We start from the raw sequence: 22,843 nt of genomic DNA, 5'->3' as shown, positions 1-22,843 counted from the left end.
GGTACCGATTTTCTCTGGGCCTCAGTTACATGCTAGGTGTTCAGCTGTAAGAATTTTCACAAAGTGAACCCACCTGTATAACTAAACAGCACCCAAATCAAAAAAATAGAGCATATCCAGCTCCCCAGGGCAGATGAAGGTCAATTTTTACAGAACATAAGGCCCCCGCAGGCCGGCCTATGCACCCCCGCCCCCATAAGTTTCTATTTGCCCTCACAGCCAGTGAGGGGGCACTTCGTCCTCTCAGCTCAGGACCCCTTTTCCAGGGTCCCTGCCACCCACAGGGAGAAAAGGCAGGAACAGCCCGTCAGCCTCCAGATCTCCGGCCCTGCCTCTCTTCAGCGTCAGGTCAGGGCCCCTGTGGCCGGCGGAGGGGCCACCTCCCCTTCAGCACCGCCTCTGGAGTCCCATTTGGGGAGCCAGGAAATCTTGGGAGAGGGAGCACGGAGACCCCAAGTTTCTACACCACCCTGCCCCTTCCATTGAGCCACTAGTTGGTAGCACCCAAGGGCCTATGGCTTTAAGGGAAGATTTGAACCCAGGGCTGACCCAGTCCAAAGCCCACAGCCCGGAGAGCGGTGGAGATCATCTCCATTTCACAGGGGAGGAAACTGAGGCTCAGAGAGACCAAGAGCAGAGCCAGGACTCCAGCTGTGGGGGCGAACTTGACCCTGTCATCCCCCCACTCAAAGCCTTTCTGTGCTCCCCTTCTCTGGAACACTCCAGAACCCTCCATGACCTGGCCCTGCCAACCTCTCCCTGGGGGGACATAAGGTCCAAACCCCTTTTTGTTGAAGGCCTGGGCCAGGGACAGGGGCTTGCCTGAGGTCACACGCTGGTGAGTGGAGGGACAGGATTAGAGCTCAGATGCCCTGCTTTCCAGCCTGGAACCGCCTCCCCTCGACCAGCCTAGTACTGGGAAAGGAGAGGCCTCCCCCACTCCTCCCCTTTCCCTCCTCCCTGGAGGCTGCAGAGGCGAGCTGCCCTGAGCCAAGTGGGCCTGGAGGACCTGACCTGACCCCCCTTCTTCCCTGAAGACTCCCCCAGCCTTTTGATATGTCAGCACCCACTGAGAAGACCCCCCCCACCTCCCCTCTGTTAGCTGGGTTCTAGTGTCATGGGGCCATTTGCTGGCTGTATGGGGCGGACGGGGCACCTCTCCTCTCTGAGCTTAGTTTACTCATCTATAAAATGGGGTTATGACACATCTCCTAGAGTCGCTGGTAAGAAACGGTGCTATAAACGTGAAATAAACCCCCAACACGCTTCCTTCCTTCCTTCCAGGCGACAAGCCCAGGCACTCCTCATAACGCCTCCCATTTTATCCTCTGAACAAGCTAGACGTAGGAACTGCCCGGGTTTATACGGGAGGGGAAACTGAGGCTCAGGTCACGCACTTTCCCAGGCAGCAGGGCTCCAAACTACTGGGAGCAGGGGTTGGTCCTCCCCGGCCAGCTCTCGGGCTCTCCAGGGGCAGGGCCCACACTAAGGGCGTTCTCCGCACCCAAGCGGGGCTCCGGGTGCCAGGCCCAAGGGACGGGGCGGCCAGCGCGGGGCCGGGGCCAAGCTGGGGAGAGCGGGTTGTGGGGGGGGGGGGCGCCTGTCAGCGCGGGGTTGGCCTTGGGTCGATACAGCGGCGGGATGAATGGGCGAGGAGAGAGCACAGAGGCAGGGCGGGCGCGGGGGGGGGAGGGGGAGGAGGAAGTGGAGGACGGTCGAAGGGAGGGGAGGGGGAGGGGAGGGGAGGCGAGGGGGGAGGGGAGGCGAGGGGAAGGGAGGGGAGGGGGAGGAGAGGGGAGGGGGAGGGGAGGGGAGGGGAGGGGAGGGGAGGGGAAGGGAGGGGAGGGGAGGGGAGGGGAGGGGAGGGGAGGGGAGGGCCCGCCCCCGCCCCCTCCTCCCCTCACCCCGCCCGGCGGCCCCTGCCCGGGTCTGCAGCCTTCAGCGCTGAGCGTGGCCCCGCGGCCCTGCCGTGGGATCGATAACTAATTTCACCGCAGCAGCCGCCCCAGTTTTTTCCCGATAATTGTGCGCCTGCAGCTGAGAGCAAGGCCCCCAGCCCGGCGCGCGGACCCCGCCCGCGCCCGATCAATTGACACCGCCACCGGGCGGCAGGAAAACTCATTTTTCTCTCCCTCCCCGGCTCCCGGTGGGCGCAGGCGAAGCTCCGCCTCGGGCCGGGGCGGCGGGGTGCGGGGCAGCGCGGGCCGGTTCCCGGACTGAGTCGAGTTTGGGAAGGTCTCCAGGGTATCCGAGGCAGCCTGAGGGCCTCAGTTTCTCTGTTCCACAAGTAGGGGCGTGGCCGAGGACCTGGGGGCTGGACTGACCCCGCCCCTTCGGCTTTCCCTGGACGGGCCAGCGGTGCACCTGCCCCCCCCATCACTTCTGGGAGGGAGGACCAACAGCGCAGGCGCCGTGGTCTGGACACGTGGGTTCGAATCCGGCCTTTACCAGTTACCACTGTGTGACCTTGGACTGGCTCTGCCCTTTGGGCTCTTCCTCTCCGAGCCTCAATTTCCCCATCTTCCCAAAGGGGCTGGCATAGTCGTCGGTGCGCAGGGCTGTAGATGGGTGCGCGCAAGTACGTGCTCCATACATGGCGGTTGTCATTAGAGTGGAGGAAATCTTCACTCAGTTACTGTTACTCAGTTACTGTTCTGGGCTTGAGGACAGAGCAGTGACGAAGCAAACAAAAGTCCCTGCCCTCGTGGAACTGACCTTCTAATGAGGGGATGAACGATAAACATGTAAGTGAAGTAACTAGTGAGAAGACCAGAAAAGCCATGGAGAAAAGTAAACTAGGGCGTGTGGCATAGGGTGTGAGGAGGGGTTGCAAGGGCAGTGCAGCCCCCCCAGGACCAACTGAGGAGGGCTTCACTGCCAGAGGCCCCTTTGCAAAGCTCTGAGCTGCCCCCTTTGCAAAGCTCCCAGCCTGCTGTCTCCTCAAGGTCAGGGAAAGCTGCAGGCTTGGCATTCTCTGAGAAGGGTGGGCAGGAGGAAGGAGAGCAGAGCGGGGAGAAGGCGAGATGGGGGGGTGTCTAGAGAGAAAGGGGGTGTGCAGACAGAGGGAGGAGGGAGGACAGAGCTCCGATGGCCAGGAGGCCTGGAAGGTCAAGGTCGGACGGGACTCAGGTAGCCAGCCACCCCAGCTGGGCCGTGGAGGTGCAGAGAGGAGCAGAGGCCTGCCCGAGGCCACAGTCCCTGTGGGGGTCAGAGGTGGGCTCCTGGGTCTTGGCTCCAGACCCTGCAGAAGGGTGAGAAGGGCCAGAGAGGAAGAGAGAAGAGAGGAGAGACTCACGAGGGTAGGGAGGGGTGGGGGCAGCCCGGAGGCTGGGTCAGAGGGGGGCTGGGAGCCTCCTTGGAGCAACGGCATTAGGACATCTTCGGGAGGACTGGGAATGACTCGGAGTGACTCAGGGAACCCAATCTGCTGACCAGACTCCCTCCGCCCCACCTCCCCTCCAAACCAGTTACCCACATCTGACAGAGGAGTCCTAAGGCTTCTGCATGACGGTGGGTGAGCCAGGCAGGGGGCGGTGCCCTGGGCTGCTGGGGAGGTGAGCTGTTCTGGGGCTGAACAAACCTCAGGACAGTCCCCCTGCCTCAGTTTCCTCATCTCGAAAATGGAGTTAGTGGTGAGTTCTGAGGTTCTGTCTGTCTCCTTCCCTCCGGATTCCTGGCACACCCAGCCCCATCACGGGGTTGAGAGCAGTGACTCGGCAGAAAGGAAAGCTGGAGCCTGCTAGCAACCCAATGAGGTTAGCTGGGGAGGGAAGGGCTGGACTGGGTGGCTGGGATTTGGAGCAAACGGAGCTGGGCCTGGGCCGCACCTACCTGTTTGTTTGTCCATCCATCCACCCACCCAGACAGTCATTCAGTCATTCAGCACACACTAAGTAAGCACCTACTATGTGCGGGGCAGTATGGGGGGGGAGTGGGCATAAGGTCCTGCCTCTCCCATCCTCTCCCTCTCCCCATGACCCCCACGCTTTCTCTCGAGGAGTGGTCGAAGGAGCACTGGACTGGGAGTCAATATAGGACTGATGTCCCCTGGGTGCCCCTCTGTGCCTCGGCTAGACTAACAACAGCCACGGCAAGGGTCTGGCTCCCAGAATCATGTTCCGTCCCTCAGCTCCCCTAAGGCCAGATGAGGGATCGGAGACCAGGACCCACGCAGGGTCCCACGGCCGGGAGGCTGTGCCTGACCCAGAGCCCTGTCCGCCTGTCCCGAGTCTGGGAGGAATGACTGCCTATCAGGAAAGATTTGAGGCTCCCAGGCAGAAACGAGGCTACAGCGTTCAGAGTCCCCTCGTCCTGTCCCTCAGCTGGTGGCTTTGGCCGCCAGTCATCTCAGAAAGGGCCTGTGTGGGTGAGCCTAGCAGCTGCCCCTTTGCCCACACCCAGTGGTGGCTGAGGCCCTGGGAGGCCGTCCAGGGCAACTTCAGCCTCCACGGTGAGACCAAGCCTCCCTTTTCAGAGAGATGTATATTCAGCCTGTCCCATCTCTCAGAACACCCTGGCAGATGACATCCAAGGCCTTACAGAATTCTTGATCTGGAGACAGGGGATCCCGTCCCCCTGGGCCTTGGACCAAGGGCCCTACTTTATGGCAAGGAAAGAGCACAGTGGGTGTGCAAGAACGGTAGCCACTGGTCTGACCCTGGAGCAATGGGCCTGACGGAACGCTGGGGCAGCCAGCTCGTGCAACACCCTGTGTCCAGAACCCACAGCTAATCAATGGTGCTGTGACCCCAAAAACTAGGACACACGGTCCAGGAACAAGCTGTGCCCGCCTCCAGCACTCCAGTGCCTCACTTGTAGATTCGTACTTCTCCTCCCTGCAGCCTGAGATTTCGTCAGAGGAGAGGTACCGGTTCCCTGGGACTGGGTGGGGGTGGGGGAGAGCTGGAGGGAGGGCTCCACCGGGCACAGAATGGGTCCCGCTGAACTCAAAGCTGTGACTGCCATCTGACCACTTTGGAGGCCTCATGTCAGGGACCAGCAGACCGAGAAAGGAGTTACCGTTCAGGGGTGGGTCATCTACCCCAGATCCAGCTGCGGGGGCAATAGTTTGCTTCAGTAACAGGCTTGTGTCAAGTCTTTGCAGGGACTGAGGATGGCCAGCTCCGTTAAGGGGACTCCAATGGGCCGGGCCCAGTGCAGGGCAGGGGCAGAGCTGAGTCCTGCAATGGGTGGACGGTATTGAATACCTTTCCTGCGCTGCTTCCAACGTCTTGGCTTTGCCTCTTAATCCAGGCCCAGCGGCAGTGAATAAACAGCCCCTGCAGGGTCTGGCCAGGCAACTGCAGGCCAACAGTGCCCTGCCCTGAGTTGCATCTCTCTTCCTGCCCTGGGAAGAGATGCCCCATATGGGATGTCCCTTTCCCATCAGGAACCCCCTCAGAGATCAGCTGTGACACCATTCAGGACAACCCTTGATCCAAGGGAGACGGAGCTATGGGGTGCCTCCCCCTTTCTTCCCCCAGGCAGATGGTCCCAAGATGCATTTCGTAAGGCATCTCGGACAGCCCTGGGGGCCTGGGCGCCCAGGTTGCCTTAATGGCGAACTCAGGAGTGCACATTTGTCTTGGTTCTCTTTCCTCTCCTGTTTCCCTCTCCCCTCTCCCCATCCCTCACTCTTGCCCCTGCAACTGTACCCCCAAACAAACTACGTGTACCCCAGCCTTTATTTTAGCCTACTTTCAGGGAGCCCAGACCAAACAGGTGTTATGGGCAGAATTATGTCCCAAACCCGTCCCCGCCAAATTAGTAGGTTGCAGTCCTAACCCCCAGTGCCTTAGATGTGACTCTATTTGGACCCAGGGTCTTTAAAGAGGTAATTAAGTTAAAATGAGGTCATCAGGATGGGCCCTAATCCAATATGACTGGTGTCCTTCTAAGAAGAGGAGATTGGGACACAGACACGCACAGAGGAAGGATCACGTGAAGACACAGCAAGAAGATGGCCATCTACAAGCCAAGGAGGGAGGCCTCAGAAGAAACCAACTCTGCCTATACCTTGACCATGGGTTTCCAGTCTCCAGGCTGGAAGAGAATACATTTCTGTTGGTTAAGCCATCCGGTCTTTGGCACTTTGTTACGTCAGCCCTGGGAAACCAATGCACAGGTATATTCTATTATGGTCCCATTTGACAACCAAAGAAACAGAGGCTTTGAGAGGCAAAGGACTCGCCCAGGGTCACACAGCTAGTGAGTAGCAGAGCACAAATGCAAACAGGGGTCTTTGGGTGGCAGAGTGCAAGCCCTCCACACTAGGGATACCAGGAACCCGCTAAGTCTTCAAACCGCTCCCTGGCCCAGTCTCCCCTCCCACATCTGGGAAGCCCCTCCCTCTATCCAGGCCCACCCCTCCTTCTCCAGCCTTGACTGCATTGGCCTTGGGAAGCTCCCTCCAGCTCCCCGCCTCTGGGCCTCTGGCTCTGCTGTTGCTGCAGCACTAAGCTTTGCCAGCTCATTCCCTCCCGCCTTTCCTCTGAAGTCTGTTCTCCAGCAGCGTTACATACACGCACACACACACACACACCACACACACACACACACACACTCACACGTGCTCTGCGCTCACCTCAGCACTCTGAGGCCCCTTCTACCACCTTCCCTAATGCCGGCTGCAGACCAGCCACAGAGTGGCTTTGGGGGTGCCCCCTGAAGACCACACCTCCCTTGCTCCCTGTGTCCCGGTTCCCCAGTGAGCACCCTCCTGTCCTAGCTGTGCACTGTGCACAGAGCACCTCACTAGCTCCTACCCCCTGCAGCAGGGACTAGTATCGTCTCCATTTTCTATATGAGGAACTCAGGCCCAGAGAGAGATAGGGCTCTGCCTAAGGATGCACAGCAATGAGAGGTGGGGTGGGGTTCATCCCAAGTCTCAGGACCGAGCTCTCTCCAGCAGAGGCCAAACTCAAAGAATGGGATTAGGGCTTCCCTGGGGGCGCAGTGGTTGAGAATCCGCCTGCCGATGCAGGGGACGCGGGTTCGTGCCCCGGTCCGGGAAGATCCCACGTGCCCCGGAGCGGCTGGGCCCGTGAGCTGTGGCCGCTGCGCCTGCGCGTCCGGAGCCTGCGCTCCGCAACGGGAGAGGCCACGACAGTGAGAGACCCGCGTACCACACAAAACAAAACAAAACAAAAAAAGAATGGGATTAATTCCAAAATGTTGTGGCTACGACACGGGGCTTTCCCTGAGAGCAGGTGATGATGCCGGGCAGAGGGCAGGGACTGGGCATGCGCGCCCAGAGGTCATGCCCCTCCCTGCCACGGCCCTGAGCCCCGCCCCTCCCGTGGCTGCTCCGCTCCCCCAAGGACAAGCATGAACCTCCACCACACTCATTATCATGTGGCCGCCTGACCCTCGGCCATGGGGGTGCTATGCAGAGACCCTCAGAGACTCCCACTCGGGGGGTGGCGGGGGATGCTGGCAGTGGCCAGCCGTTATCAAGCACCTCCTGTGTGCCAGGCTCTTTGCTGCGTTGTAGCCATGGAAGGGAGAGGCAGGCCAGGGCTGACCTCCGAGAGCACGTGGTCTAGTGGGGGAAACACACACGATGAACTTTCTGATCACAACAGATTCTGGGAGAGAAAGGCAGTCAGTAATGGGGTGGTTGGACCCAGTCTCAGGAGAGGTTAGGGAGGGCTTCCCAGAGGGTGGGGCCCTAGAGCGGAGATCTGAAGACTGAGTGTCAGTCACCTAGCTAAAGAGGGAGGGAACAGCGTGTGTTGTTCCAAGGGCCTGTGCAAGGAGGGCTACGGGGAGAAGGGGCAGAGAGAAGGCCTGTGGAGTGGAGCTGGTGGAGGCTTCAGATGCGGCTGGAAAGACTCCCAAGGGCTAGGACATGTGGGGCCCTGTGAGCATATTAGGCTCTTGTCTTTCTCTGGCAGACATTTGTGTTTTGAGCCCCTGCACCAGCTCTCCATGATGAAGAATGGGGTCAAGGCAGGTTGGCCGTGTGTCCAGGGGAGAGGGCCTGGGGAGGTGTTAGCTAGCATGAATATTTTTTTAAAAATGCAAAACTCAGCACAGCAGCGACAATAATATCCAGTCCTCACCTGAAACTGGCACAACATTGTAAATTAACTATACCCCAATAAAAATTTTTTTAAAAAATCCAGTCCTGATTTCAAACTGGGAGGGACCTCAGAGATTCTTAGTTTGTGGAGACACAGCTTTACACACGAGGATACTGAGGCCTGGAGAGAGGAGGTGCTTTAAATCCACATGGGTCTGCTGGTTCATTCATTGAACATACATTTTTTGAGCAACTGCTAGGTGCCAGACACTGTGCCAGAGGCTGGGGACATAAATAAGAGCAAGACAGAGCTGTCTTACTGTCCCAGGGTGCGCTGAGGCCAAACGCAGGGCAGGATGGCTACTGGGGAGGTGGGGGGGGTGACAACGATATTGACAAAATTATACTCACAGCATTCTCCAGCCCCAGACACTGTGTCAAACCTTCTGTCAACATGATCTCATTAATTGCTACAACACTGCAAGGGAGTGCTGTGGTGCCATTTTACAGATGACAGGGTTAAAAGTCAGAGAGGTGGCAAGACCTGCCTCACCCAAGGATGAGGGAGGGACCAGGCAGACTGTCTGGGCTAAGGGGCCAGGCCACCCCTCACCCCACCCCCGCACCCCAGCTTGCCCTCCTCCTGGCCTGATCAGGTCCTCCGCAGGACCCAGGACCCCCCCCACACCCCGCCAGAGCTGGGGGGATGGTGCGGGAGCGGGGCGGGGGGATGCGGGGTGGGGGGGCTGCCTGGAGAAGTAGTGCCTGGCTTGGTGTCCCCTGGGGATACTGGGAGGTCTCTGCTCCTTCCCCCATTCGGTGGAGGGGCCCAGGCTGGGGGATGGAGGTCATGGGGAGGTCAGGGGGGAAGGAAGGAGCGGAATGTGTCAGCCCTGAAGGCTGCAGGCATCCTCCTTCCTTCTCCCACTCTCTCCTCCCCCTCCAACAGTAAAGCAACCTCCCTGAGTCCACGGGTCTGCGCGCAGGGGAGAGGGGACCAGAGTGGGGAGTGGAGCGCCCTGGCCTCCCCCTGCTCCGGCCCCTCCCCTCCGGGGCACAGTCTTGGCTCCACCACCGTCCCCCATCACTACCTGCAGGAACATACAGGCTGCACACCCCTCCTGCATCGAGCAAGCATGCATGTGCACACGTGTGTGATTGCAGCCTCCTCGCTCATGTACCCATACCTGTGCATTCACTCGTTTATTCATTCATTCCACAAAGTTCTGAGCACCTGCTCTGGGCTAGCTGGGTGCTGGTGACAGGGGAGAACAAGGCAGTCTAGGTTTCTGCCCTCAGAACGGGACCTCAGAAGGAAGAAGGATGCTCACAAGCGATTATCCTACCCTGTGGTTAGTGCTGAGACCAGGGGAGCACATGGGAGGGAGTTGCCGTGAGGTCAGAGGGTAATCATCCCAGTGGGGGTAGCAGTCAGGGAAGGCTACCTGGAGGAGGTAACCTTTCCAAGACCCAAAGACTGAGTAGGAGCCAGTCAGTGAGGAGGAAAAGGGAAAAGTGTTCCAGACAGAGGGAATAGCATGGGCGAAGGCCTGGACTCCCACGGGCACATGACCCACCTAAGGAACGGAGTGGAAGCAGTCGGGGCTGGATCTTAGGGTGCAAACTGGGGAGTTGGGGAGGTGGAGAGGCTGCAGGTGCTAGACGGTGCTGGGTCCTGGAGGCCATGGTGAAGAGGTGAACTTCTCCCTGGGCCAACAGGGGGCTGTGAGCCGGGGAGTGACAGGTCAAAGGTGAATTTCAGAATGCTCATCCAGACTGCATAGGTACCTGCACACAGGTCCTGGCACACGCAGACCTGCACATGCACACCTGTTCCCAAGTACACACATGCCTGCCCACCCGGACACACGCAGGGATACACCTGTGTGCCTGGCCCTGTGCTGAGCTCTTCACACACACGGCATCCAGTTGGGCCCTACAGCTAAGTCCTACCCATTCTCTGCATTTTACCGAAGAGGAAACTGAGGCTCGGAGAGGTGGGGGGACCTGCCCAGAGACTCATGTGACAGCTCAGCAGAGCGGAGAAGCAGCACCCAGGCTCCGGTCTCCAGGCTAAGCTTGTGACCCCTGGGCTCCGAGGCCTCCTGGTGAAGTGAGGCAGCGGTGGACGGCAGCCCAGAGGGGCGCCACAGCTCTGCTTTGGAGGCACATTCTCCTGTTTTCTGGCTCACCTCTCAGCACCCCCCAGCAACCCCAGGCTCGGCAGTCAAGCAGGCTAGTTTTGCTTCCTGGAGAAAATACAGATGGCAAGTCCCAGACAAGGACTCCTCTGTGACCCCATGACCTCAGAAAGCTGCCACCTCTGCCCCTTAATCATTTGCAAAGCAGCATCACTGCATATTACTTCTTTTCCTTCTGGAACAGCAGGGCTGGCTAAGACCTGGGAGAAAAGCTGGTGCAACACGCCCGTATGGGTTTCCTGTAGCTGCTGCAACAAATAACGACAAATTTAGTGGCTTAACCCAAACGTATTCTCTTATGGTCTGGGGGTCAGAAGCCCAGAGTCCAGGTGTCAGTAGGGCTGTGTTCCTTCTGTGGGTCTAGGGGAGAATCTTGCTTTTTCCAGCTTCTAGAGGCTGCCCACTTTCCTTGGCTGTGGCCCCATCCTCCTTCAAAGCCAGCAGCACAGCACCCTCCAATCTCTCTTTCTGACTCTGAGCTTCTCGCCTCTCGTGATTACAGTGGGCCCACGCCCCTAGCCTGACTGTAAGCCCCTGGAGGGCTCGGCAGTGCTTCTCCCACCGTCATCCTCCCCCAGCCTTTACACATTGCCCAGGATAGGCATGGGGCCCACCACTGCTGCCTAGAAGACAGGGAGCCCCATCCAAGCTTCCCGGGAAGGAGTCGAGACGCTCCTGAGGTCTTCGGCTCTCTGGCTCCAAACCTGAGGCCTGCCTCTCCCTTGCCAGAGGTAAGAGCTGGCCAAGGAGGAGTTGAAGTTTGAGCTGGTGGGGACCCGTAAGTCCTGCATGAATTCCCCTAGGCCTGATTGGTGTCTCCCACTTTTGGGGAACAATGCCAGCAACCAGGTAGCTGGGCCCCACCAGGCTCTGGACCTCTCCTGGGGGCAAAGGGGAGGGGGGTGCTCCAGGACCTGGAACCAAGGACACTCCAGGGAGCTTGGAGCAGGGAGTCCCTACTCTGCCATGTCCCTGCTGGGCCACCCATGGGGAGTCTCACCCCCTCTCTGAGCCCCAGGGGCCCATTGGGAAGATGGAGATAATCGTGGAGGCCTCTTCCTGGGTTGTGTGGGGATTCGGGGCAACTGGTTGAGCACATACTGCGTATTAAGAACAGTTCAAACCTGCAAAGTAGGCAGACATGGGCCTTCGTGGGGCCCTGGCTTACCATGAAAACAGCTATGTCTCCACCTGGATCCTGGAGAGAAGGTGACACACAGCAGAGCTGCTGCCCTCCTGCACTCGGCTGACCTCTGCCGTGAGCAAGAAGTAAGAGCTTTGCGAATCTGGCAGGGGGCCCAGCAGATGGGTAACCGGTATCCAGGTGGGGCTGGGTGGAGAGAGAACGGGGCTCTCTGGTCATCTGGGCCTCTCTCCCTGAGGGATGGAGCCTCAAGGCTGGAGACTGGCCTTTCCAGGCCTCCTCTCTCTGCACCACACCCAGACGGACTAAGCAGGAAGATGTCCCCAGGAAGAGCTCCTTGGCAAGACACCCCATGGGGAGGCAGCCACCGCCCAGGGGAGATGTTGGAGAAATGCTGGTGAGACGACATCCCTGGGATCCTACCCACCCCCGGGCTCACCTGCGTGCTCCCCCAGGATCAGGACACCCCAGGGGCCAGAAGCTGGGGCAGGGCCACCCCGGCTTCCACACTGCCCTGGAGAGATCTTTTCACACGGATTCAGTCCCAGTGTTTGAAGGAGGCCAGAGGTTGCCTCCACGTCGCCCCTCCCCCTTGGTTCTCTGGAACCCTCCATCACGGAGCTGCCCTGCCCCTCCGTCCCCTCCAAGTGGTAAACCCCCTGCCCCGTCCAGGAGCTGGCCTCGCTGAGTCCCCTTGCATCAGGCCAGGCTCAGTCCTGGAGGCCACAGCCCAGACCCTGAGCCAGCCCAAGGGGGGAAACCCACACTGAGGGGTACCCAGTGCATTTATGGGGCACATGGAGATGAGCAAATTCAGTCAGGTCAGTAGTTCATTGTGCAGCAATTTATCAGGCGCTGCAGAGAAGTAGAGACATATCGGCTCTAGAGCTAGAAGGCCCTAGGTTCGCATCCCAGCTCCACCACTTACCAGCCAGGTGGCCTTGGGCAGATGATTTGACTGATACTGTTCCTCAGTTTCCCTACCTTGAGAGTTATTGAGAGGATTAAATGAACAACTGCAAAGTAACGTAATAAATACACGTCAGCTATTATTATTATTATCATTATTATTATTGTTATAAGCCAGGAGATGAGAACTGTTGACACAGGCTGCTAGGTCTCGAATAGCACCCCCCATTCTTAGCCAGACATAGAACTGCCTGGCCTAGAGACTACATTTCCCACCTTCCCTTGCAGCTAGGTGTGGCCATGTGACCAAGTTCTGACCAATGGGATGTTGGCAGAAGTGCTGGGGCTCACTCCCTGGGAGTCTCCTTAAAGAACAGGGTGGGCGGGCGAGGGTGCGGGGGGGAGGAGGACGACGCCTTCTCCCTTTCTTCTCCTTTCTGGGATTAGAATGTGAGCACGGAGGCTGGAGCTGGAGCAGCCATTGTGCACTACAAGGTTGCAGCTGTGTGTCGAGGACGGCAGGGCAACAAGACAGTAGGAGCCCGGGTCCCCGGTGGCCATGGACTCGCATACCAGCCCTGACTGCCTGTATTTATTTCAGCAAAGAATAGAAAGTTTTCTTGCTTAAACCACTAATATTTGAAGTCTGCCCTGTGTGAAGCACAACCAAATCCTTTTTAACACAGAGATGCAGCAGTGAGGAAGACATACAGTCCCTGCCTCGTGGGCACTTCAGTTGACTTGAGAGTTGTGGAGGATGCATAACCATGTAAACAAAGAAGGAAATAATTGCAGTTGTGAAAAGAGCTATGAAGGAAATGAAACGAGGGAATGGAGAACAATATGGAGAGTGGAGGAGGCATTGACTGACTCTGGGAGGACGGTCCACGGAGGGCCTCGGGAGGAGGGAACGGCTGAGCTGAGATCTGAGGTGGGAGGAGGAGAGGAGAGGTAAAGGAATGAAGATGGATCCCACCCTTCCAGGAGCACAAGCCTGGGGTGGAGTCTGGTGGTCCTGGGCCCCCAGCCTGGTCCTGCCTCTTCCCAGCTGTGGCACCCGCGTGAGCTATTTCTCTCTCTGAGTCAAAGCGTTCAGCAAGTACCTGACGCATAGTAGGGGTCCAATGAAAGATGGCTGTTTTAGAACACATGGGTGAACCGTGCATGAAATCACAGAGGGGACAGAGGCAGAGGGTGGAGGTGTGTTCTGGAAGTCTTCACAGTAGAGGGAACATTTAGACTGGGTCCTGAGGGGGGACTTCCCTGGTGGTCTAGTGGTAAAGAATCTGCCTTCCAATGCAGGGGACGCGGATTCAATCCCTGGTTGGGGAACTAAGACCCCATACGCTGCAGGGCAACTAAGTCCTCACGCCACAACTACTGAGCTTGTGCGCCACAACTACTGAGCTTGCGCCCATCAACCAGACAGCCCGCAGGCCTCAACCAGAGAGCCCGAAGGCCACAAACTAAAGAGCCCACACGCCACACTACGTAGAGCCCACGTGCCTAGGGGAAGAAAAGGTCTTCTAGGAGCGTGGATCACACCCCCTTCCTACTTGCCATGCACTTTGGAGCCAGCCCCACCCATCATACCTCCTCAGAGCCTAGCTTCTGGTTTCTCCATCGGCCAGTCCATTCTAGGTGGGGTCTGAAATACAGGCTGGGATTGTCTTCTAACCCCAATTTAATCCCTCCTGCTTCTTTTGGCCACACCCATTGCATCCCCTCAACGGGGCAGTGGGGACCTTCTAGGCTGGATTCTGTGGGTTCCCAGGTCCGGCAAGGCCCTGCTGAACCAGGACCCTGCCCAGACCCCTTGCTGTCCCCTGGCCTCTGCCACACCAGCCTGCTCTTCCCTCCTGCCGTGAGCCCCCTCTCTCACCCTCACAAAATCCAGCCCATCCACTGTGCCCTCTGCCATTGCCATCACTTACTCTCACCTGCCCTGGCCTTTGCTTTCAATTCATCTATGCCACTTCCTGCAGGAAGCCTTCCTTGATGTCTGGAGTAGAGCCTTTTCTCTGAGCTGTCTGTAGTTGTACCATCATAGCCTGTATTTATGGATCTATTTGATTCGTGTCTGTTCCCCCCACTAAATGATGAATCGATCCTGTCCACAGAGGCATCCACAGTACTTAGTGCAGGGCTGGCACAGAGTAAGTGCTCAGCAAACACTTATTAAAGGGAGGAAGTAGGAGAATTAGCCCAAACTTCCAGGAAAGATGAGAAAACAGGCTGAGAGGCTCTGCCCCCGGAGTGAGCCCTCCACTCTCTCTCCCTTCTCCCCTCTTCCAGCTTAACCCAGGAGATAGCAGACCGTGGGGTGGGGCTGGGAGCAGTGGGAGGAGTGGGAGGGAGCTGCAGACAGAATACCCAGTCCCCTGGGGAGGCAGAAAGCTGGAGCTGGAGGAGAGGCTGAAGCTCGCGTCTGGTTTGGCCCACCTAGGCAGCAGCTCCTGCAGGCCTCACACCCACCTCTACGCCCTACCTAACCACGCCCCACCCTCCCCCTCCTGGGGAAGCACCGGAGGGCCCTTTCAGAGCTGCCCTTGGATCCGTGTGCACATACAGCCAGTTACATGGGGCCGTGCGTGCATCTAAACATCAGTTCCCGAGACAGAACACTGAAACCTGCCTTGAGGCTTGTGGCCAATTTGTTCCAGTATTTAGTATATGAAAGCCCCACCCCCCTCCACAAAAGGATCCTGCCTGGACCCAGGAGGCCTTGGTTGAATGGAGTCCTAGGTTTGAATCTCGCCGGAGGGGCTCCCTCTCTTTCCTGAGGCCTAGCACTACCAGCTCTGTCCCCCAAGCTCTGGGACCTGACCCTTTTGTGGGCCTTAGTGTCCCCACCTGCAACTTGGAACTAGAACTCTGTTCCCAGCCTGCCACTCTGGGGTGCTGGGACAGGAGCCGGAAGTCAGCTGGGCGGGCAGAGGAGAGGGTTCAAGGACGCATCACGGGACACTTGGGCAGGGAGTCAGGAGGCTGGGGCTTTCTGGAAGCTGTCCGTGGTTGAGCCCCTCTGCAGTGAGGGCAAGGCCCCGGTTGGAGGTGGGGACAAAGGCCACCCAGCTTTGTAATTGGAGGATACAGTGTACCAGGAACCTGGAATTCTCTCAGCGCCCTCCACCTCCCCCCACCAGACTGGCTGCCCCTAAGGCTTATTATTATGGCTGCTGTTATTGAAAGATTCCTTTTCCCTGTTTCCCAAGCGCGAACCCACAGCTGATCAGGATGCAGTCCTGGAGCTCACAGCCAGAGGCCTGTGGGGGGTGGTTACCAGAGCGTGGGCTGCCACTGGGGGTGGGGCGCTGAGGCAGTGGACCAGGAGGAGGGCACCTGGTGGGGTGGGGAGCGGTTCCGAGGAAGACCCACAAGAAGAGATAAAGCCCCCACCCAAGACCTGACCCAGCGGCCTGAAAGGAAAAGATGGGAAGGGCTTTTCAGGCAGGAGGAACAGCATATGCTAGGCCCCGAGATACGGCAATATCTGGGAACCACAGTTATTGTCTGGCCCAGGGGTTGAATGGGAGCATCACGACCGGTGGTGCTGGCATGGTACCCGCCGGCGGGGCCTTGAACGCCGAGGACAACCGTCTTCTTAGCTCCATGGGCGGGGCTTGGACGTTCCACACCCCCTCCCCCGCCTCCTCCCCTCCTCTGGGAGGTCCGGGAAGGCTGGACCCACCGCTGCCCTTTCAAGTCGGCCTCCTGGGGGCTCCGAGCTGGCTGGGCGCGGGGGCCGCTGCTAACTCCACCGACATCAAAGCCCGCCGCCCCGGCCTGATCCGGTTGCGAGAGTGGCGGGCGAGCCAGGAGGGAGGCAGGTTTGGGCGGATTCCCCTTTCATCCCGCGGCTCGGCCGGCGCGCCCTCCGGGAGGCCCTGCAAGTCCCTGCAGGGCATGTCCCTGCAGGGCATGTCCCTACGGGGCCTGGCAGTCAGGGAAGGTAGGGGCTGCGGGGGCCGCGAGGCTACGCTGCTGGGCCCAGCGGGGACAGAGCCTCCATCCTGGTGGTGCTGTGTGACCTCGGGCCTGTCGCTGCCTTCTCTGTGCTTGGGCTTTCACAGCTACCCTCCTCCCTGCTCAGGAAGCCCTAGCACCGAGAAGATTCTGGGCAGATCCCTTAATGTCTGGATTACTGAGATCCGAGCAGGGAGCTAGGGCTCACTTTGGTCGGCATCCACCCTAAGAGGCAGCTATACTCATTACCCCCATTTCACAGGTGGGAAAACCTTGCCATTAGGAGGTCACACAGCCGGCTAAGTAGCAGAGCTGGGTATTGACCTGGGTTGGTTTGTTTGTTTGTTGTGTGTTTTGTTTTTTTCTCCAGAGACTTGAAGCTTAGCTGCTGCCTCCAGGATGAGAAGGGCAGGGCTCCCCAGAGCCCAGGCAGGGAACCATCTCAGTCAACACAAGAACCCCAGTTGGAGGTACTGTTATTATGCCCATTATATAGCTAAGGGAATGAGACACAGAGGAGGGAAGGGTGGGCCTCAGTCTCACGGGAAATGACCAAGTCAAAATTTGAAGCCACACACTGAGCCGCGGTGCCTGATTTGATAGCTTTGGCCACAGAGAGGAGTGGTGTCAATACCACCATCCCCCACCTCAGTTACAGAGCGTGGAGCGTGGAGGGTGCTTCTCTGTGCAGGGCCTTATCTGCCAAGAGAGGGCGGTTTTAATGGGCCTCCCCAGGATGTCAGGTGCCCTCAGTCTGGGGGGATGGGATGGGTGCCCGGGTATCGGGCAGATGCCACCCCAACCCAGAGATTTAGAATTCCTCCCTGGAAAATCAGATAATCAAGGAAGTCACATACCGTGAAATGAGTGTGATCCTTGCCAGAAACCCACAGGGAGCACCAGGGAATCATCACACGGCACCTGACAGGCAGGGAAACTGAGGTGTAGAACACAGCAGGGAGCCCCCTCGCCCAGCATTCATTGAGGGCCTCCTGTGTGGTGGGGTCTGGGCTGGGGACCTGTTCAGTCCCTGTGCTCCTGGAGCTCAGGGTCTGCTGAGAGTGGGCCTCTGTGCACCAGTCATGTAACCATTGTTCAGTTCTGATCCAGGAGGGCTTCCCTGAGGAGGAGACATCTAAGCTGAGACCTGACGTTTAACAGGAGTCAGTGAACCTAGCGGGAAGAGCATGTCAGGCAGAGGGGAAAGCAAGTGCAAAGGCCCTGGGGGCGTGAAGGAGTCTGGCCTGCTGCAGAAGAGGGGAGAAGCCAAGGAGAAGGCAGAGGGGCAGGACCTCGGGGCTCGGAAAAGCCTGCATGGGCCAGGTCAGTGCCTGGTGGCTGGAGAAGAGGCAAGGTGGGGAGAGTGGAGAGTGAAGGCTGTGGCAACTACGTCGGTGACACCCCAGGACTTCAGGTCTCCTTGGGAGATCCCCGGCTGGGAGCAGGCTTGAGATGGGAGCCGTCTCCAGCCCTGTTCTAAAGCCAACTCTTTGGAGCTGCTAAAGGAAAAAGAAGGAGATCAAAAGAGAAAATTTGCAGGTTAGATTTACCCGCAATTCTATTAAACCACCAAGAGCTGTTGGAAAATAGTATTAGGGTCTTAGGGTCTTAACTCCACAAACGCTGAAAATCCCAGCCTGGAAGGCCCCTGGAGGCCCGGCCCTGTCCACCCTGCACTGGGGCAGGAGGGAGGGGCCGACTGGACTGGGCAGCCTGTCCTGGTCTGAGGGCTCAGCCAACATGCAAACTGGGTGGAGCTGCTGGCTCCCCAAGACGGGGTCTGGGCTTCTCAGAAGTGCGCTGTGTACCGGGTAGAGCTCTTTCCACCCTAGTCTTTGCCTTGTTTGGGGAGGGGGGAGGGGGGCTATGGGGGAGGGAGGGAGGGAGATAGTAGCAAGGGAAGGAGGGCGAGGAGGAGCCTGCCTTGTGCTGGCTGGCAGTCTTCGAGGGGTGTCTGCCCTGTGGGACACCCACTTTGGTTCCTTCCCTCAAAATAATATCAGCTCCCGGGATGGTGAGTCTGATCCTCACAAGGACTGGACCCCAGTCATGAAGCTTGGCCAGACTCCCAAGCCTGGCTGCTTGACCTGGGCCTCCCCACGCAGACTCCCCCTGGGGTAACCCACAGGTGTACTGACGCACTGTGTGTGTGTGTGTGTGTGTGTGTGTGCGCGCGCACGCGTACCCTCACGCACACGTGTATGTACCTGCGCACACATGTGTACGTGTTAAGCTTAGGTTAAGCGTACAGACTGGCTGCACTGGCTGGGCTTAGATCCTGGCTTAGCCCCTCACCAGCTGTGTGACCTTGGGTGAGTGACCCCCAATCGTGAGGCATATGTGAGTTAATCTGAGGAACCCTGAGGTACAGCCCTTGAAACAGAGTAACTGCTCAACTTGGGCTATTACGATTATGATTCCTTATGATTCCAAAAAGGCTGACTGTGGGATTCCTTTAGGAACACGTTCTAAACTGGAGGGAGGGGGTCTGTGGATGGGCCTCAGGAAGTCCTGGAAGCTCCTGGAATTGACTGCAAAGCTCTGTGTGTGGGTACGTTTTTCTGGACAGATAAGGTGCTTAGCTTTCGTCAAAAGGTTTCATGACCCCCTCCCCAAAGCTGCGCCTTCTTTCACCAGCGTCGACGGCACCCCCAGTGCTTGGAGGGCCCAACTGCTGGGGCTGCCTGTTGCCTGGGGTGGCTCGGCAGGGCAGGTGGGTGGGGGGCTGTCCTGCTGACCCACCACTGGCACCCACACTTGGGAGGCCATGTGTGCCCAGCGATAATGAGCCCCCAACTCAAGGGGAATTATTTTTTTAAGGTTGAGACAGCGCAGCGCGTTGTTTCGAAACCAGCTCCCTTCTCCGGCACGGGGGAGGCTCGAAAACAGATTTCAAAGGCGAGCTTTGAATAAACAAAACACAATAAAAATAACCCTTAGAACCCAAATGCTGAATGGCAGCCCCAGGCATATGCAACCAGCTGATGCCAGCCCTCTCGACAGGCACAGCCCACCAAGGGGCGCCTGCCAGGAGCCTCCGTGCATCTGGGGCCTAGGGGACAGGCACCCACACCTGCCCTCCCCCCCTCAGCAGGCCACCTGGCTCAGCCCGGCCCTCCAGGCCTTGCTGGGACTCCCGCCAGCTCCATCCTGGCGGCTCTGCCAGGCTGGAAGGGTCCTTTGCCCAATTTTCACCTGCTGAAGTCAGGGGCCTCCCATCTGGCATCAGGGCAGTTGTGAGTATATGGCGAGGGGCAGTGCCCTGCCCCCCACCCAGGGAAATGTGAACCTGCTCCTGGGAGGTAGTGCAAGCTTTGCAGGCTCCAACCTCGGTTCAGCTGTGTGGCCCCAAGATGGTGGCCACGCCTCTCTGAGCCTCATGTAGAAATGCGGATCATCGCAGTACCGCCTTCACGGGGTAGAGCTTTGGCTCCCTCCACGGCAGTCCTTGAAATTAGGACAGGAGAGAGGCTGTCAGGGAGGCCTGGGCATATGTAAACACGTGGAAGGACCATGCATGAGTCTTAGTATGCCAAGGCCAGGAGCCGCGCCTGGGCCACCAGAACACCCACACTTGCTGTGACACTCTGGGTCTCAGTTTCTCCATCTCTGCAGTTAAATGACCTTGAAAGAGCCTTCTCCGATTTCCCAGTTAGACTGACAAGTGCAGAAAGTGTGTGCAATACAGAATGTATATAAAATCGACACCGCACCAAAAGAAATGAGTATCACGATACAAAAATACACGACTTCCTTGTATGATGCAGAATAACTCATGAAGGTACCCAGGAAACGTTGTTACCTAGTGGGAGGGACCAGGGCCTCGTGGCGGACAGCTGAGCAGGGCTTTCTTCTGTCTGGTTTCTGGCCTCTGCCTACCGATGCTGGGCAGGCATTAGATAGTCGATACAGACATGCAGGGGTATTTTTCAAGTCCCTTTGGAGCCTTTGCTGGTCCTGACCTCCTGCCTGATGCTGACCCAGCTCCCAGGGAGTTGCCCTGAGGGAGCTGGGGACCCATGACAGGATTTGGGGTCAGCACAAAGCCCACTCCTAAGCCGACATGTTACCGCCACCTCCAACAAACCTCGTGGACTCTCCTGCCAGTCCTCCCTGTAGCCCGAGCCCAGCATTCACCACAGTTTAATGCCTGTGTCCAGGACCAGCTATACAATTTGCAAGGGCCCAGGGCAAAGTGAAAATGTAGGGCCCCTTGCTCAAAATTGATTAAGAATCTCAAGATGACGGCTTTAAACTCAGTGGAGGGCCCCTGTGTGCTGACTGCAGGGGTCACACTGCGAGCCCAGCCCCATCTGTAGCGGCCCGGCCACCACGATGTGGGCTCCCTGAGGCAGGAGTGTGTCTGTCTTGTTCACAGAGCCTGGTACACAGTAGATACCCAGTAAATGTGTTCTGTGAATGAATACGGGAGAAGGAACAGAACTGAGGTGTGGGCAGAGTTTACCATTGATAGGCAGCCTTTGTATGCTGGCTACTACAGTCCTGCCCTCCTGGGCCTTTCCCTCTGGGCCAGAGGAAATCTGGGGCTAGTTTTTCTGGAGGAGGAAACCCTCACCTCAGAGGAGGCAGCTGCCCTGTGCTCCCCTGCACACCTGCCTGTACATCCCTCATCACAGCACTTCTCACTGACTTCTTACCTGGAGCTCAGCTGTGTGACCCTGGGAAAGTGACTTAACCTCTCTGTGACCCGGTTTTTTCATCCGTAATATGGAGCTAAGGGTACGCCTACTTCACAGAGCTGCGCCCTCCTTCATGGATCAGTAAGCTCCAAAGCATGGCAGTCTTTGGACCGATGTACAAGGACCTGCTCGATAGCCTTTGTCACTATGCCTCTGTGATCCCCGGCGAACTCTGAGCTCCATGAGGGCAGGGCCCAGGTCTGTCTTGCTCACGTGGATTCTTGGTTAACATTATGGAATGGCTGTGGGTTGTCAGAAGTTACTCAGGAGCCATCCTGGGGAGGCATCGTCCCCTGGAGAATGCAACCTAGGGATCTGGGCTGCCTGGGCCAGCAAGTTCCTGGAAGAAGATTCTTTGGGGTTTGCTGTGCCCTGCAGCTGGGGGAGCTGGAAGCCAGCCCAGAGCCCAGATGGGGGCTCCCTGCGAGCTTGCGGGTGTCACCGCAATCCCCAGGGCCGCCAGGTGCGGACAATAAATCCGGAAACCCTGGAGGGTGAGTCAGTAAGGGTCCCCAAGGCCTCATGATGGGAGATGGCAGATGAGCTGCCCCTGGCTCTTTGGGTCCGAGTGCCACCGTTCAAGAGAGTTCCAGAACCCAGTGACGGGTCCAATCTCTGCTGCTGGCTCGGACTCCACCCAGCCTCCGAAGCTGGCTCCGATGGGCCCAAACGGCACAATGCACGTCACCAGTGTCACCCCCTTTTCCGAGGCCGTTTACGGGGGAACGTTGAGGCTTGTGGAGGTGGCAGCGTGCGTTGTCTCCATGGAGGGGTTTGATGGCCCTCGGCAGGAGCCCCTGGAAGCTGCAGACCATCTGTCCCTCAGGGCGTATTTGGGAGGGAAGGACAACAGGACCCCAAAAGGCAGAAATGTCAGGGAAAGGGAGGACATGGCAGGGCGGGGGGTCGGGGGGAGTCAGGATAAATGACACAGACAAAAGCAGTAGGAATGAGCAGTGCGTAGCCCCACATGGCCGGGGCAGAGGGGGTGTGTGTATGTGTGCCTGTCTTGGCTAGGGGAACTCCGGCCCTTCCTCCTGCCTCATCAACAGCCCTCCTGGGCCCCTTGCCCTACCCTGACCCGCGCTAAGAATCGTGGCACCAGCCTCGCTGCACGGCCTGTAGCAATCACCCCCCTTCCCAAGGCCCAGGTGTCCACCCCGTGCCCCAAGCTGTGGGTTTGGTCGCCCCTCTGTGCCCCCAAAGCCCGGGCCTCCCCTCACAGCACTCGTCACTGTGTCCCGCAATCGCCCATTTGAGTCCATGTCCCCCACCAGGCTGCAGCGTCCTGGGGCCCAGCGTGTGTGCGTGTGTGCGCGCGTGCGCGTGCGCGTGTGCGTGTGCGTGGCAAGCAGTAGGTGCTCACGGAACTGCCCGCAGAATGAAAGTGAATGAGCCCCTGGGGCAGCTCTTGTCCCGGGAGCCCACCATGGGACAGGCCTTCTCTGACCACGCCCCTGTCTGGAGGCAACGCTGCCCTCCCGCCTCCCCGCGGGTCCAGCCCCACCCTCTGGGCAATTCTTGAGGTTTGCGGCTCACAGGACCCTTTGCTCCTGTTCTTTCGCTTGCCAGTCTCCACATCCTTCCCCAGACATCACCTCCAAATACATCTCTCTCCCTCCCTGACCTTGCCCCGGTTCTCCCTGGCTCCAAGGTGCCCCTCATGCAGGAGGAAGGACCCGGGGCAGGAAGGATCCTCCAGACCACCCTGCTTGCCCTGGGGCAAGGGAGCCCCAGGATTGTACGACTTCGGCATCTCTTCCAGCTGAATTTGAATCCTGACTCCAACCCTTGAAAACGAAGTGACCTTGAGAAAGAGATGAGCCTCTCTGGGTGTCGGTTTCCCAGCGACAAATGGTTGTGACAGGACACCGGTGTGGGTGGCTGAAGGCTGGGCACT

The 22,843-nt window shown here is 58.3% G+C and overlaps 1 long non-coding RNA gene across 1 annotated transcript; it reads left to right on the top strand.

The window, feature by feature from the left end:
- Nucleotides 1-3,681: 3,681 nt before the first annotated feature.
- LOC136794641 (uncharacterized) lies at nt 3,682-6,055 on the top strand. The gene is made up of 3 exons (XR_010841713.1): nt 3,682-3,755; nt 4,760-4,864; nt 5,902-6,055. It is a non-coding gene; the product is annotated as an uncharacterized lncRNA (long non-coding RNA).
- The last annotated feature ends 16,788 nt before the right edge of the window (nt 6,056-22,843 follow it).

Source organism: Kogia breviceps, chromosome 8 (assembly GCF_026419965.1).
Source record: "Kogia breviceps isolate mKogBre1 chromosome 8, mKogBre1 haplotype 1, whole genome shotgun sequence".
NCBI classification, from domain to species: domain Eukaryota; kingdom Metazoa; phylum Chordata; class Mammalia; order Artiodactyla; family Physeteridae; genus Kogia; species Kogia breviceps.
The sequence above is the reverse complement of the archived record's forward strand: the minus strand, read 5'-3'. Positions and strand labels throughout refer to the sequence as shown.